This window comes from Heptranchias perlo, chromosome 23, assembly GCF_035084215.1.
Source record: "Heptranchias perlo isolate sHepPer1 chromosome 23, sHepPer1.hap1, whole genome shotgun sequence".
NCBI classification, from domain to species: Eukaryota; Metazoa; Chordata; class Chondrichthyes; order Hexanchiformes; family Hexanchidae; genus Heptranchias; species Heptranchias perlo.
In genome coordinates, this window is record NC_090347.1 from 17,393,580 (window position 1) to 17,409,378 (window position 15,799).

Sequence of the window (15,799 nt, forward strand, 5' to 3'; positions counted from 1 at the left end):
ATTTACAAGGATGTTGCCAGGGCTGGAGAATTTTAGCTATGAGAAAAGATTGGATAGGCTGGGGTCGTTTTCTTTGGAACAAAGGAGGCTGAGGGGAGATTTAATTGAAGTATATAAAATTATGACGGGACTAGACAGAGTGGATAGAGAGGACCTATTTCCCTGAGCAGGGGGGGTCAGTGATCAGGGGCATAGATTCAAAGTATTTGGTAGAAGGATTAGAGGGGAGCTGAGGAGAATTTTTTTTACCCAGAGGGTGGTGGGGGTCTGGAACTCACTGCCTGAAAGGGTAGTAGAGGCAGAAACCCTCAACTCATTTAAAAAGTATTTGGATGTGCACTTGAAGTGCCGTAATCTACAGGGCTACGGACCAATTGCTGGGAAGTGGGATTAAACTGGATAGCTCTTTTTCGGTTGGCACGGACAAGATCGGCTGAATGGCCTCCTTCTGTGCCGTAACTTTCTATGATTCTATGATTATAAGTGCATAAGCACACATCCATTTGGGAACTGTACTGTTATTATATATATTATTATGTGCTTGTGCACTATGTATATAGAGATGTTGATTTCTCATATTTTAATACGGTATAAAGCAATAGTTCTGCACACTCCTCTAATCTCCATAATCTCAATACCTTCTTAACTCTCCCTCCTGAATAAATTGGTTACAGGAAGTAAATTGTTTAATATCATAGAATCTATCTTCTTACATGCTTGCTCCCCACTTTTATGTATGAGTTTCACTTTTAAATATGAGAGCAGTAGGAATTGAGACATGGTGATTTGACCAATCGAAATTCCTTCCTTCTCTTTCCCATCATCGCATGTGCAATATCTGTATAACTCTGCTATTTTCACTTCATATAACCTTACTTGCTACATCCTTGCTAACATTTTTGTGTGTCAGTACGTGGTTTTTAATAACTGTTACCTTGCTTCATGTATGTATTCTGAGGTAGCATTTCTGCAGGGCTTCCCTGATTTCCCACTGTAACTTTGGTGGAAGATTAGTGCAAACCCCAGTGTAAACAGAATGTGAGATCGGGAGAACCTGTGTGGAAATTACTGGTGACTGTGCTCACAGTCATATTCATTTATTACCTTTATGTGCTTTTCTAAGGTGTGCAGCCTCCTCCAGACCACTAGACAGGTCCTCTGAGTAGTTGAGACAGAATCCACTCTGTCAGTGACATATTGCCATGCTTGGTGCTTCCTTAGTATATGGCTGTCCATCACCGTCTAAAATGTGCTTGTGCTATTCCAGTACAGCAGTCGCCAGGCCTCATTGTTAAATCAGCATTTTCTCACTTATCACTTTCACCCGAAATTGCATACTCCATAGCTGGATTAACATACGTTTTGATATTTATATCAGTTGAGTGGATCATTAGCTGCTTGAGTAGTATTTGTATTATAGAAGCATAATGATTGGCTGCTAGGTTTTTTTTGCCACTAACAAAATCTCTTTCTCAGAAATTGTTCCCTCAAATTCATTCCTGGCTTGCTAATTATATTGAAATATAAGCACTTCTCCAATTTTTAGTTAAAAGATGAATATCAAGCCTTTGTTTCTCAACAAGGTCACACCACTGAAGCTTGGTTTATCCGAAATTATAGGCTTTTAAAAAATTCAATTTCAGATTTTTGATCTAAAATGTTATTACTGGAGTATATTTATGGGGAGTTTTGCAGATTCTTAGGAATGTCACATTGTGATAACATATATAAGTGCTAGTATAGTAATGATGACTGTTGCAACCTTTCTCATACCGAGGGTTGTTAGCTAATTAAAACCACAGGCAGCTTGTTTAATTCCAGTACAAAATGTGGTGCAATATTCATTATTGCCATTGGTAGAATATGGGTGTTCTGGGAATGTGGCCTTTGCAACACATTAATGCGTCACTATCTCAACCAACTGAATCTGCTAATTGATAATAATCATAGCATTCTTTATATAATTAAACAAAATTCAATCTAAATTTCATGGTCTGATTTATTAGTTTACCCATTAGTTTTTCCATTGTTTATGGCAGTGAGTAAAGAAGAATTTGTTCTTATAGAATATCACATTGCACAATGTGCTTCAAATTAGTCTCATATACCCACATACTAAACTGCATCTCACATTATGGAATATTTAAGCTCCAATTTTAACTTGGGGCATGAATCAGGTGGGTTACAAGCCCCCATGATGTTTTCGATGTGATGCCCAGGAAATTTTAACTTCCAAGGCTTCATTTTTATATGAGCAGCCCACCCACATAACTCACGCAATTTTTGGTGCGACTCCTGAGCCCTACTTAAAGCGGGGATGCACCTCTTAAAGCAAGGGTGCATTCACTGAATGGATTTTTCATTGGTCAACCCTTGAACACATTTTGCCTGCAGAGATGAGTCGAAAGGTTGCCCCTCTCTTTTCTGATACCTCCTTGGAGGTCCTAGTGGATCAAGTGAAGGCAAGGAGGGAGCAACTATTCCCCAGAAGCCACAAGGGTGTTCCCAAGATCACAATGAAACTGGCCTGGATAGAGGTGGCTGAAAGGGTCAGTGCCACTAGCATTACCCCCAGGACCTGGGTAAAATGCAAAAAGAGATTCAATGACCTCACAAGAGCAGCAAGGGTGAGTACAGCTCTATTTCTCTCCATTTTTCTCAACAACACCTGACAACACCCCTCTCCCATACCATTCTCAACAATTCCCCCCCTCCATCACATCCTTCAGCATATAATCTCAACGACACACTGCAAAACCTCTCTTTCTCATTCCAAACCCACTCACCTATCCCTTAGCTCTCTTCACACCACACACCAACACTATTCTTGTCTCACATCCTACCACTTGCACAACCACCAACTACTCCCAGCGCTCCTTCCTCACTTCACATGCCACACACTTCCCTTTATATTCATAACCTCCCGATGTTCATTCCATCTTGCTTCTTCTCCACCTCTCAACACATGCACTATATGCACAAGCCCTACACATCTCCACTTGCCTTTTCAACAGCCATTCAATAGTCCATGGAGACAGGGGAGGAGTTGCCAACGTTATCACCCTCACCCAGGCAGAGCAGGGTGTCCTGGAGATTTGTGGCCTAGGCTGAGCCAGCGACATCGGGGCAGGCGAGGCTGGCGACATACCAGAACAGAGTGTCTGCATGTTACTTGTAATCCTTCATCCATCTCAACAAATATGCTGGAAGCTTCACAACTTCAAGCTCTATTCTTGATTATCAGCTGCAAATGTTCCACTTCCATTTGCCATCCTAACTCTTGTCCCCTTTCTCTTTCTTCTAGGCCCTTTTTGGCAGCAAGAGGCTCCTGCACAACAAGAGGAGGAGAGTCCTTCTGCCGATGCACCATCATTTGCTCCGTCCCTCTCAGGCACCAGCTCAGACATTGGCACTCTGTGTGGGTTAGATAGTGAGTCAAATGGGTCTGCACATGGTGAAACACTCAGCAGCAGGTAATGGTGGCAGGGACAGTAAGAGGTCCTCTCCCAGCTGTGCTGAGGAGGACAGAGATGAGGACTTCATGGACCCAGCCATGAAAAGAAAACAACTGGCCTCACACAAGCAGTTATACAAGGTATTGGAAGGCCTGCCAAGGATTTTCATCACAATGGCTGAGTGTGTGGAGGAGTCCACTTTAAACCTCTGTGGCATCATCTCGCATGGCATCAGCATTCTGCAGTCTACCCTGGCAAGTGTGGTCACCTCTGGGGATGCTGCAGCTGGGCTCTGACAACAGGAGTCTATATTTGCATGCTTTGCAGCTTTGGTGGAAGTTCAAACGGGTGCCATGCAGGCTCTGGGCTCCAGCTCGAGCTTGGGAGACAGATGTCCAACTTGGACAAATTGATGAACTGGATAGATAGGGGCTTTGAAGGAGTCACTCATCTTCTGCAGTCTGCTCTCCCGCAGATTAGTGGAAGTGATGAGCTTCAGCCCCACTGCCACAGTGACCAGCGGTGTTATACCCATGAAAATATCTAGCGCAGACTCAAACTTTGTAACATGCTCATTCAATCTCCCACAGTGGTTCAGTGTTTATCCAGTGAGTAATTGAGCCATATGGACTTGGAGTGTCCCAGGTTCTATTCTTAGTCTGTGCTGAGTTAGCTGACCATAGTTAGGGCACAACAGACAGGTGCAACAATTGGCTTCAGTGCCCCTGGATTAGGGAGGAGAAAATCGACTAGGTTTTCCACTCTCGATCACTTACAGCTGTAAGAGCATTCATTTGGACATTGGGTGACAGGATCAGGCTCAGCTGTACTGGTCACCTCCGTCCCCACCTATTGTGGTCAAGTAGCCTTCTGACATTCACTATCAAGGCTCACAGATGCATAATGGACACTTGAGCTACATACTAGAGAGTGATCAGCATCCAGGGCATCTTATTCTTACAGGAGAGGAGAAAAATTGACGGAAAAAATTGTGAAGAAACAAATGCTCATTTACACCCATTCATTTCATATAGTTGACTCATATTAATCTCATATTTCTACAGTTTGGGATTTTGTTATCTTCTATTTTCACTGCTTTTTGCAAACCTGAGCACTTCCCTTTTCCACTGCGATCTGTTTTGCGAATAACTGTAAATACCTCAGACCTTCTGCAATTACAATCTATATTAATGACTTAGATGAAGGGACCGAGTGTAATGTATTCAAGTTTGCTGACGATGCAAAGCCAAGTGGGAAAGTAAGCTGTGAAGAGGACACAAAGAGTCTGCAAAGGGAAATAGACAGGTTAAGTGAGTGGGCAAGAAGTTGGTAGATGCTGTATAATGTGGGGAAATATGAGGTTATTCACTTTGGTATGAAGAATAGAAAAACAGAATATTTTTAAATGGTGAGAAACTATTAAATGTTGGCGTTCAGAGGGATTTGGGTGTCCTTGTACACAAAACACAGAAAGTTAACATGCAGGTACAGCAAGCAATTAGGAAGGCAAGTGGCATATTGGCCTTTATTGCAAGGGGGTTGGAGTACAAGAGTAAGGAAGTCTTACTCAATTGTACAGGACTTTGGTGAGACCACACCTGGAGTACTGTTTACATTTTTGGTCTCCTTACCTAAGGAAGGATATACTTGCTGTAGAGGCGGTTCAACGAAGGTCAACTAGATTGATTCCTGGGATGAGAGGGTTGTCCTATGAGGAGAGATTGAGTAGAATGGGCCTACACTCTCTGGAATTTAGAAGAATGAGAGGTGATCTCATTGAAACATATAAGATTCTGAGAGGGCTTAACAGAATAGATGCTGAATGGCTGTTTCCCCTGGCTGGAGAGTCTAGAACTAGGGGGCGTAGTTTCAGGATAAGTGGTTGGCCATTTAGGACTGAGATGAGGAGAAATTTCTTCACTCAGAGGGTTGTGAATCTTTGGAATTCTTTACCCTAGAGAGCTGTGGATGCTCAGTCATTGAGTATATTCAAGGCTGAGATCGATAGATTTTTGGACTCTAGGGGAATCTAGGGATATGGGGAACGGGCGGGAAAGTGGAGTTGAGGTCGAGGATCAGCCATGATCTTATTGAATGGCGGAGCAGGCTCGAGGGGCCATACAGCCTACTGCTGCTCCTATTTCTTATGTTCTTAGGTGGTGCAAATCAATTTACCGCAGTTCTAAGTTGATTAGTAGCCAGCTGGAAACCAGCTCGGGCAGAACAAAATAAAACTGGAATTGTTTCGGATCACCTACATATGGAACTAATATGTACAGGTCATAAGTTATTACCATAATTGGGTTTCCTCACATCCTCTCAAGTAGGATGACTTATGGCTTCAGAATACACTCCAGCAAATTATGATGGCCTTTTCAGATCCATGTACATTGAATTGGTGCTAATTTTACATTTCTATCAGGTTTAACAGTAAATTATTGCTTTAAAAAAATTACCTGATTCATGACACACCATTTCAAACAATAAATGTTGGTATCTATGGTTGTGCTTGAAAGTTCCATTGCATATGGGACAATGTTGAAAGGTCAGAGCAGTACAAACCTTTGTATTCATTTACTGAATAAAATCGGTTGAAAATGAAAAGTATCACTATTGTTGAACGTCCATACCTTAAGTTAAGAACTATTTTAAAAATCATTGGTGTGATTAAAGATTTGACTGTGAATTATTGAAGATAAACAATTGTTGCAAAGTGGGAGGCCACAAGAATGAGTAACCTTTTTTAAAAATAATAAAAACAGTAACAGTCACTATAGTTTAATTGCAGAAACAACAACAACTTGCATTTATATAGAATCATAAAATAGAATCATAGAATCTTACAGCTCAGAAGGAGGTCATTCGGCTCATTGTGCCTGTGTCAGCTCTTTGAAAGAGCAGTCCAATTTAGTCTCACACCCCAGCATTTTCCCCATAACCCTGCAAATTAGTCCTCTTCAAGTACATGTCCAGTTGCCTTTTGAAAGTTCCTATGGAATCTGCTTCCTCCACCCTTTCAGGTAGTGCATTCCAAATCTTAACAACCTTCTGTGTGAAAAAAAATTCTCCTCATTTCCCCTCTAGTTCTTTTGCCAATTATTTTAAATCTATGACCTCTGGTCACTGACCCACTTGTCAGATGAAACAATTTCTCCCCACCTGCTCTTATCCGCATTAAATTGCATCTGCCATGTGTCTGCCCATTTTACCAGTCTGTCTATGTCCTCCTGAAGTCTGCTATTATCCTCCTCACTATTTACTATGTTGCCAAGTTTTGTATCATCCGCAAACTTTGAAATTGTATTCCCTTTACCCAAGTCCATGTCCATGTCATTTATGATGTGGAGATGCCGGTGATGGACTGGGGTTGACAATTGTAAACAATTTTACAACACCAAGTTATAGTCCAGCAATTTTATTTTAAATTCACAAGCTTTCGGAGATTTTCTCCTTCCTCATTTGCCTGAGGAAGGAGAAAACATTTGCCTGAGGAAGGAGAAAATCTCCGAAAGCTTGTGAATTTAAAATAAAATTGCTGGACTATAACTTGGTGTTGTAAAATTGTTTACACATGTCATTTATATATAACAAGAAAAGCAATAGTCCTAATACTGATCCCTGGGGGACCCTACTGCATACTTCTCCCCAGTCAGAAAATAGAGTAAAACGTAGACCCAACGCGCTTCACAGGAATGTTACCAAACAAAATTTGACACCGAGCCACATAAGGAGATATTAGGACAGGTGACCAAAAGCTTGGTCAAAGAGCTAGGTTTTAAGGAGGGTCTTATAGGAGGAGGGAGAGGTAGAGAGGCAGAAAGGTTTAGGGAGAGAATTCTAGAGCTTAGGGCCTAGGCAGCTGAAAGCATGGCCGCCAATGGTGCAGTGATTAAAATCAGGGATGCGCAAGAGGAAACAATTGTATGGATTATAAAAATGGAAGAGTGGCATGTACAATACAGGCCAATTTTAGCCATTAATTTATCAAAAGAACAGTGAAAATAGTAGGCCTATATATAGAAGTTACTTCACTTTAACAGGGAGTATCACTCAAAATGAAGCTTAGTCTTTCCCCCATTTGTTTCTACAGCATTACACTGAAGAGTAAATTGCTTCAGAAGTGCCTATGAATAAGACTTTGTTTTTTTTAGCTGCATTGCGTCCCAGTAATGTAAGGTAATTGATCTTATATCTTTATAATATGTGCCCCTTTAATCTTTCATTAGTGATATGTTTTCTCATTACAAATGGTTCAATATCTCTTCTTTTATTTTTGTGTATTAGGTCGATACCAGTAGGGCGCAGTTGGAGACAACTGTAAAAAAGGCAGATGTCTCATCAAGTTAAGAAAGATTTGGAGCAATTGTAGAAGGGTTTCAACACCTTCCCTTGAGCTAAAGAAACTCCAACAGCCCTGTTTCAACAAATGATTCTATCAATAAGCAGATATAAGCTTTGCTGATTGCTTGTTGATGGTGAGAAGTAGACCCAGTCTTTATTGAGGATTCCACTGCTTTAACAACTTTTCCAGCCATCATTAATTACCAAATAGTTGTCCCAGCATAAATCAGATACAGGGAAAAGAATTTCTCTGTGCATGAGGTATAGCAAAATTGTAAGTCATAAAGAAATGATTTTGCTACACTTTACTCAAAAAGGAAGTCTTCTCCGTGACTATCAAACCAAGGAACTGAATGTTTCTAATGTAAGGATATAGAAATTTCAAAAGGTAATACTTAACATTGATTTAATTATTTCACATCAGGACCATGAAATTCAAAATGTCACAAATTGAGCATTTGCTCTGAAGCTAAATTAGCAATCAGACAACAAATAACAGCTTCTCATTCATTATGTTTAATAACCAATTCTTAATGGTTAAGGTTATGATGCATCATCTTAATTTGGAAATAAATAAGGCTCATATTCTTCCCAGTGAATTGCTTTCTGTCAGTTATTAATGTAAAGCTTTGATATTATGATTTCTCACTGTAGAATTGATGTTTACATCCATTACAGTTTTGGCACGATTTGAACCCAGATCCCAGCAGTGAAAGAATGGCATGATAACTCAATCCACCTTCCAGTTGCATTGTGAAAATTATTTCCAACTCACATTTTACTCCAAAAATGAAATTCATCACACATCATATGATCCACAAAAATACATATCTTCCTGTCCTCCCATTGCAGCACATAAATGTTAGGGTTAAACTTGTGACTTAATTCAAATCACTCATCATGTGTTACTGATAGCCATATCAGACAGGTGTGTCAATGCAACTTGTGGCAATGGCAGGCAAGTGTGAAAAGATGGCTTAGCTTTTTAACAGATAACCAGAGGATGAGCCCATTTTAATGGCATAGCCCTGTATAATGATGGGTTCCTGATTTGTCATCTTAACAGATATCCCAACTTTCAAAATCCCATTCCAGGGATACACTATAGGAGCTGCCATTTCCTCTGCTCCACTTCTTCCACCTCTGCTGTATGAAATATTCTGCCCACGTGGAGATTCTCAAGGTATGTTTGTGCATATATATGAAGCATTTAGTATCTAGAAATCTAACAATCCTCTTAATGTTAAAAACATGTTTATCTCCAAAATTTATGAACTGTTAATGAAATTGCAGGAATATGCGGGTTTCAAATATGCAATTTCTGAGAATGCAATTTTTTTTACTGGCAATGAAAAAGCAACAAATCATGACACACCTGCAATAATCATTCTTCAATGTTTCTCGAGCAGCTAACTAGCCACTTAACTGGCATAAATGTCGAAAAGTTCAACATTCCAGCTTTGGAGAGTGCAATTGTTGAAAAAAATGTTTGAGTGCCAACAGAGAAAAAGTTGTTTTAGGGAAAAAGCCCTGCACATGCTGGCAAGTGTAATGAAGCAGTGATGCTGGGGTAAATTAACCCGTTAACATTCAAATGGTAAGGTTTAGCTGGAGCTGGGCATTTCGTGGTGTGCCCCGTTAGTTAGACTTATCGGCCAGTTTAGGTTTTAAAAATTTTTGCCCACAAAGTTGCTGGACATGAAAGCTGGTAACGGTGCAACGAAGGCAACAGGGCATCTAGGACCTTGGTGAACAATGGGATAAACAGTGTGGGCTCAATTTTAAGAGGCAATTACGGGTGCGTTGGGGGCAGGGGAGCTCCGAAAATTGCAGAAATCCCTTTCGGGTTCGGAAGCCGGCTCCAATCCGCCGACTTTCAAGTTTCCCAGTGTGTATGCGCAGGCGACCCAAAAACGGAAGTCCCGCCGGCAATTAAAATCAGCGGGATGATAGTTAAAGAGCCAAATATACCTCATTGAGGTACTTAAGGCACTTTACCTGTGATAGAGTAAGTGGTTAGAGCAAATTTTAACTTACCTCGGCGGCTTGCCCACCGTTTCTGATTCACGCCTGGTCAAACCAGGCATGAAGGGCCGGATCAGGGAACAAGAAACTAAATAAATTAAATAAAAAACTATAGATGGAAACGAAAACACAAAATGGACCTACCTTTCCACGCTGCTCCGATGTCCGATGTATTTCTCTCCGATCTCCACTTCTTCACCGCCCCCCCCCCCCCGATGTCCTCCCGATGTCCCACTCTTCACCCCCCGATGTCCTCCTGATGACCCACTCTTCACCCCCCCTGATGTCCTCCTGATGTCCTACCCTACACCCCCCGATGTCCTCCCGATCTTCCCCTAATCTTCCTCTCACCCCCGATCTTCCCCTCTTCCCCCCCCCGATCTTCCATTCACCCCCCCCGATCTTCCATTCACCCCCCCCATCTTTCCCTCTCCCCCCCCCCGGATCTTCCCCCTCCCCCCCCGGATCTTCCCCCTCCCCCCCGGATCTTCCATTCTCCCCCCGAACTTCCATTCTCTCCCCGAATCTTCCACTCTCCCTCCGATCTTTCCCTCTTCCGCCCCTCAGTCTTCCATTCCAGCGCCGGATGACATCTCGCTCTCTCTCTTTCTGCCCCCCCCACCTCACGTTGCAGCACCTGACGGCAGTCTGTCAATCAGGCTGTCTGCTGGGCACAAAACCCGGAGAGGACGTTAATCACCAGCAATCAACATGCGATCGCGTCGGAAACGGAAAGTTTTGTTCATGCGGGTTTGCCACGCGCACCTTCACCTCCGCCCCCCCCACCACCCCACTGCCAACCCACCACCATTGCAAAAATCGACCCCTGTATCTCCTTAACCAATGAGATTTAAGGATTGAGAACTAAACAGAGGAAGGACTGAGAAGGAGGGTGAAGTAGAGTGGGTAAATTCAATGTCAAATCAGGTACAGAAAGAGAAATAAAGAGAGGGAAAGAAAGATTTGATTAAGAGAGGGCGAGAAAAGAGACAGAAAGGAAAAGTAAGAAAAAAATGTTAAAAATTTAAAATTTGATATTTTTAAAATCTCCTAAAACAATTCACAACCTGAAGGAATGGGACTTCACACTTATAATTGTTCGCGTTCTGGGTCAGAGCGGTTGATTGGCAGTCATTAACAATTATCATATCTTTAAAAGGGTACTTATGCTGTTAATTACTAGACTTAACTTTCTGTGGCGTGTTTAATGGGCAATTAATGTGCAAATACAGCAAATTCATGAAAATAACGGGGCGGTTAAGCATGAAATGATTTTTTGCGAAGTTAATGGTAGAGCGGTGCAAATCGGTCAGCAACCTGTGACGATTCGCAATATCTCTTCCTTGCTACTAGCTGCTGGCCGATTTGCAAATTAATAATGGTGTGCGTTGTTCGGACGCCCTTATTTTTTCAGTAAAATCTGGCCCCTTCAAAGGCTGGAAGCGTGACAATAAATCAGCAGACAAGGCCAAGCCTGTCCAGATCACTCGGATGATTTGGCAGAAGGTCCAGAAATTGGAAACTCATTCCTTATAGACAGGTTTATGATTTAGTTACACGTAGTTGACAGAGGAATTCCACAGCAGCACTCCCCACCCCCCACCCAATATGAGGAAGCTACTATTGAATGGCATTGGGATTGTAGAAATGGGAATATTTAAATGACAGCTGTGAGTTATGTACAACAAAATTAAAAACTCCTTCTTTATAAATGGATTTATGATTTTTATAATTGTTTTTTTTCTCACTTCTTTATAGCCATTTTAACTCTTTTTTGGAGTGGCAGGAATGTTCACAGTAGCTTTCTCTTGACATTCTATTACTCTTTTTTCATGTCTACTTTTATTGCTAAGTCTGGGGAGCTCAGGAAGTTTGGGCCCTACATTGACTTCAATCATAAACTCTAGACCAGTTCATGATACAGGACAATCAGGGAAATTCAAGATAAATTTTGAACATTCAAAAGTGGTATTAAGTAAACAAAATAACAAATAGGAGTTGCCTTACCAATGAATATAGCAAATAAAAGAGGACAGCCAGCTGCTGCAAAGTGGCAGTGTAACGTAAGAGTTTCTTTGTTCCCATGCTGATTAAGAATATAATGTATTTTCTTATTGTGTCAGCTGAATTTCCATATTGGTAGATAACCATGTGCGACAGAAATATCATTACAGTGGATAGCACTGGGTGAAAAGCTTGTACAGGTGCAGGTGCAATCGACAGAATAGCCACTTTCTGTGTTGTAATCTCACTGATTACACTTTCAATACTCCCATATGATTTGTTTTACAGTAATCCAGTCTGACCTGCTGAGTCCACTCTAATTATTTCCCCTTTAATCTGTTTTACTGTTCAATTTTAAGTATTACTTTGCAGCTTCCATCATTCTTTTGTGTCTTTTGCAAAATCACCCAAGCTTCCAATTATGTCAGCTGTTGACATAAGCTGACAGTTGAACTATAGAACCATAGAAAAGATATAGCACAGAAGGGGGCCATTCGGCCCATTGTGTCCGCGCCGGCTCGAAGAACAATCAGATGCCCATTCTAAACCCACCTTCCAGCACCCGGTCCATAGCCCTGCAGCTTACAGCACTTTAGGTGCAGGTCCAGGTACTTTTTAAAAGAGCTGAGGGTCCCTGCCCCTACCACCAATTTGGGCAGCGAATTCCATACACCCACTACCCTCTGGATAAAAAAGTTTTTCCTCATGTCCCCTCTAATCCTTCCGCCAGTCAGTTTAAATCTATATCCTCTAGTTCTTGAACTCTCCACTACGGGAAACAGGTACTTCCTGTCTACTCTATCTGGGCCCCTCATAATTTTGTACACCTCAATCAAGTCACCCTCAGCCTCCTCTGCTCCAAGGAGAACAAGCCCAGCCTATCCAATCTCTCCTCGTAGCTGCAATTTTCAAGCCCTGGCAACATTCTTATAAATCTTATCTGCACTTTCTCAGAGCAATTACGTCCTTCCTGTAATGTGGTGACCAGAACTGCCCACAATACTCCAGCTGTGGCCTTACCAGCGTTTTACCAGCATTTGCAGCCTTCCAGTCCTCCGGTACCTCCTTTGTATCTAGTGAGGATTGGAAAATGATCCTCAGAGCATCCGCTATTTCTTCCCTGGCTTCCTTCAATAGCCTAGGAAATAATCCATCCAGTCCTGGTGACATATCAACTTTCAAGGATTCCAGTCCCTCTAGTACTTCCTCTCTCGTAATGTTTACCTTATCCAAGGTAAACATTTACTCTTAACTGTTAACTTTGATCGTTCTTTGCCTTACCCTGATCCTAATGGGCTAGTTAAAAAACTAGCCCACTTTGCAATCATTTCATTTAAGTCTTTCCCATACTAATGGGTGTTATAAGTTTTTTTTGTGTGCTGATTTCCTTTGATCCAGTGCTCCTCTGAAATTTGCACTCTTATGTAAGGTTCTGAATTTTTATAACATAACCAGAACAGATTCACTCTATAGACCATCTAGTGTCCTTTAGTATGTCCAAGAACAATAATATATCCCATATAAGCCAATAGGCAAATCTGAGGAGGCACCACTAAAGTCAATGTTAAAATATAGCTGCCCTCAGGATGGCCCAACTGTTGGAGGAAAGGTGGGAACCCAAGCAGTAATCAATCCAAAGGCGGGTTTATGAAAAACATAGGACTTTTAAATCTTAAAGCCATTACAATTCATTGCTGTAGACAACAAGCAGACCATAGATTTGACCATATTTCTATTTTAATAAATTCTGCATGCTATTATTTTTAGAGGATCAAATAAACCCTTTAGTATATTGCAGTTCCTAAATCTAGTAGGTACCAGTAGTTCCTATTTTCATATCAAGTGACTGAAGATTATTTAAAAGTAGAGAAACTGAAAAATTGTGGATGCTTATTGTGGATAAAAGGGAACTGTAGGTAATCAAGTATTGTATGGAGGGACTGATGTTGACATATCTTTAAGGATGGCTCCTGTGTTACCACTACTGTACTCAACACAGATGCAGTTATGGCTCAGGTAAAGGATACAAGTGACACAATAGTTTCTGGAGCTGTTAGAATTCATTGGTAGAATCCACAGTGCATAGGGAGCGACCTGGCCACACAGCTACCCTACTGATACTGGGTTTTGTGTAGGATAAATGTGTGTAGGATATTGCTTGTTTGTTTATTTGTCTACTTGTTAGTTTGTCTTCTTCTATGTCCAACTAGACATTCATAAGATCCCTGTCTAGTTTTAAACCAAAGAAACATTTTATGCAGCCTTATTCTGATCTCTTTATGTGTTTGATGTGAGGACATATTCTTCTACTGTCGACAATGAATCCATTCTTACATTCATGAATCTGTATCCCAATTGCCAAATTGAACTTTCTCTCTTCTTCCCATTTAAGTGTGTACATGTATGGCCCTCTCTTTTTCTGAATCAATTTCTCCTTCCACACATGGCACACAACACTGTGCTACTCAGGCCTAACCCTCCCTGTGTGTGTGTGTGTGTGGTGTAAGTTTGCATGATACTGGATTATCAGAATAGCCTTCCATGTCTGTGTTTGTACATATGAAATTTGTGTAGTGTGTTTATTAGCCTGCGTCTCTGTATGTGTATCTATATAAATGTTTATATATAATGCATATAAAATATATCTATATATTATGAAATAATCATCTGTATGCATACAGTTCCTGCCATCACGATTTTTGGTCATGCTTTTATGTCAACATTTAACATTAAAACTGCCCATGCAAACATTTAGAAACCCTGTTTGTAAACATTTGCTTGTAACAATATAGTCGCGGGCTCTTGCCAGTAGGTGGCTCTGTGAAGTAAGTTTCTGATGTCTCTCCCAACTCTGTCCTCATCTTGTATTTTAAAAAAATCAGCTCACTGAGCAACTCCTTAGGTAATTGACTACAACAACAACTTGCATTTATATAGTGCTTTTAACATAGAAAAACATCCCAATGTGTTTCACAGAGGTGTGATCAAAAATAAAAGGACATTGAGCTTGATCAAAAAGGTGGGTTTTACGAGGGACTTAAAGGAGGACGATGACAGGGAGGCAGAGGGGCTTAGGCAGGTGAAGGCCACCAATGGTGGAGAAGACATAAAATGCCAGAGTCGGAGAAACTGAGAGTTTGGGGTGGGGTAATAAGCCTGGAGGAGGTTCCAGAGATAGGGAGGGACAAAACTATGAAGGAAATTAAACGTGAGGATGAGAATTTAAAATTGGATACCGGTCAGCAAGGACAAGGCTGATAAGTGAGCGGAACATGGTGGCTTGAGGTAGGGGTGGAGGTGAGTGATGTTACGGAGATCCATAAGTTCTTCACTGTTGTTGTTGGAGGTGAGGTTGTGGGAGGTAGGGGAGGGGATTTAAGGAGACGGTTGATAGTGAAGAAATCAGGGGTTATCTTTGCTCTCCAGATCTTGGAGTAGTGGGTGGTTTTGGCAGAGGAGACTGAGGCCTGATAGCACTTAATGTCACCCAGCCAGATCTGGTGATGGATAACTAAAACAGTTGTGCGTCAGATACACTCAAGTCTGTGCCCCTTGGAGTTGAGGGAGTGAAGATGTTGGCTATATTAGGGGATAAGGGTAGGATGTGGGAGAGCAAAGGCTTTGCTGGGAATGAAAACGTCAAAACTGGGGACGAGGGAGTGGTTGAATACGCATATCGTATTGTACTTGTACGTAATAGCTGAAACTCTTGTTATCTCTATGTATTTGTATGTATGCTATGTATTTGTAGTGCAGGTATATGCAGGAAATGTATGTATGTGTCGTGTATGCATAAAGGTTGGGTGTGTATATCAATGTATGCATATGTATTGTGTGCAAATGTTGAGAGTTCATATAGGTGTGGAATGCAAATATGCTGTATGTGCATATATGTGTGTGAATGTGTATGCTGCGTGTGGTGCACATTCTTATGTGTATGTAGTGGTCATATGTATGTAGCATACGTGTACAGC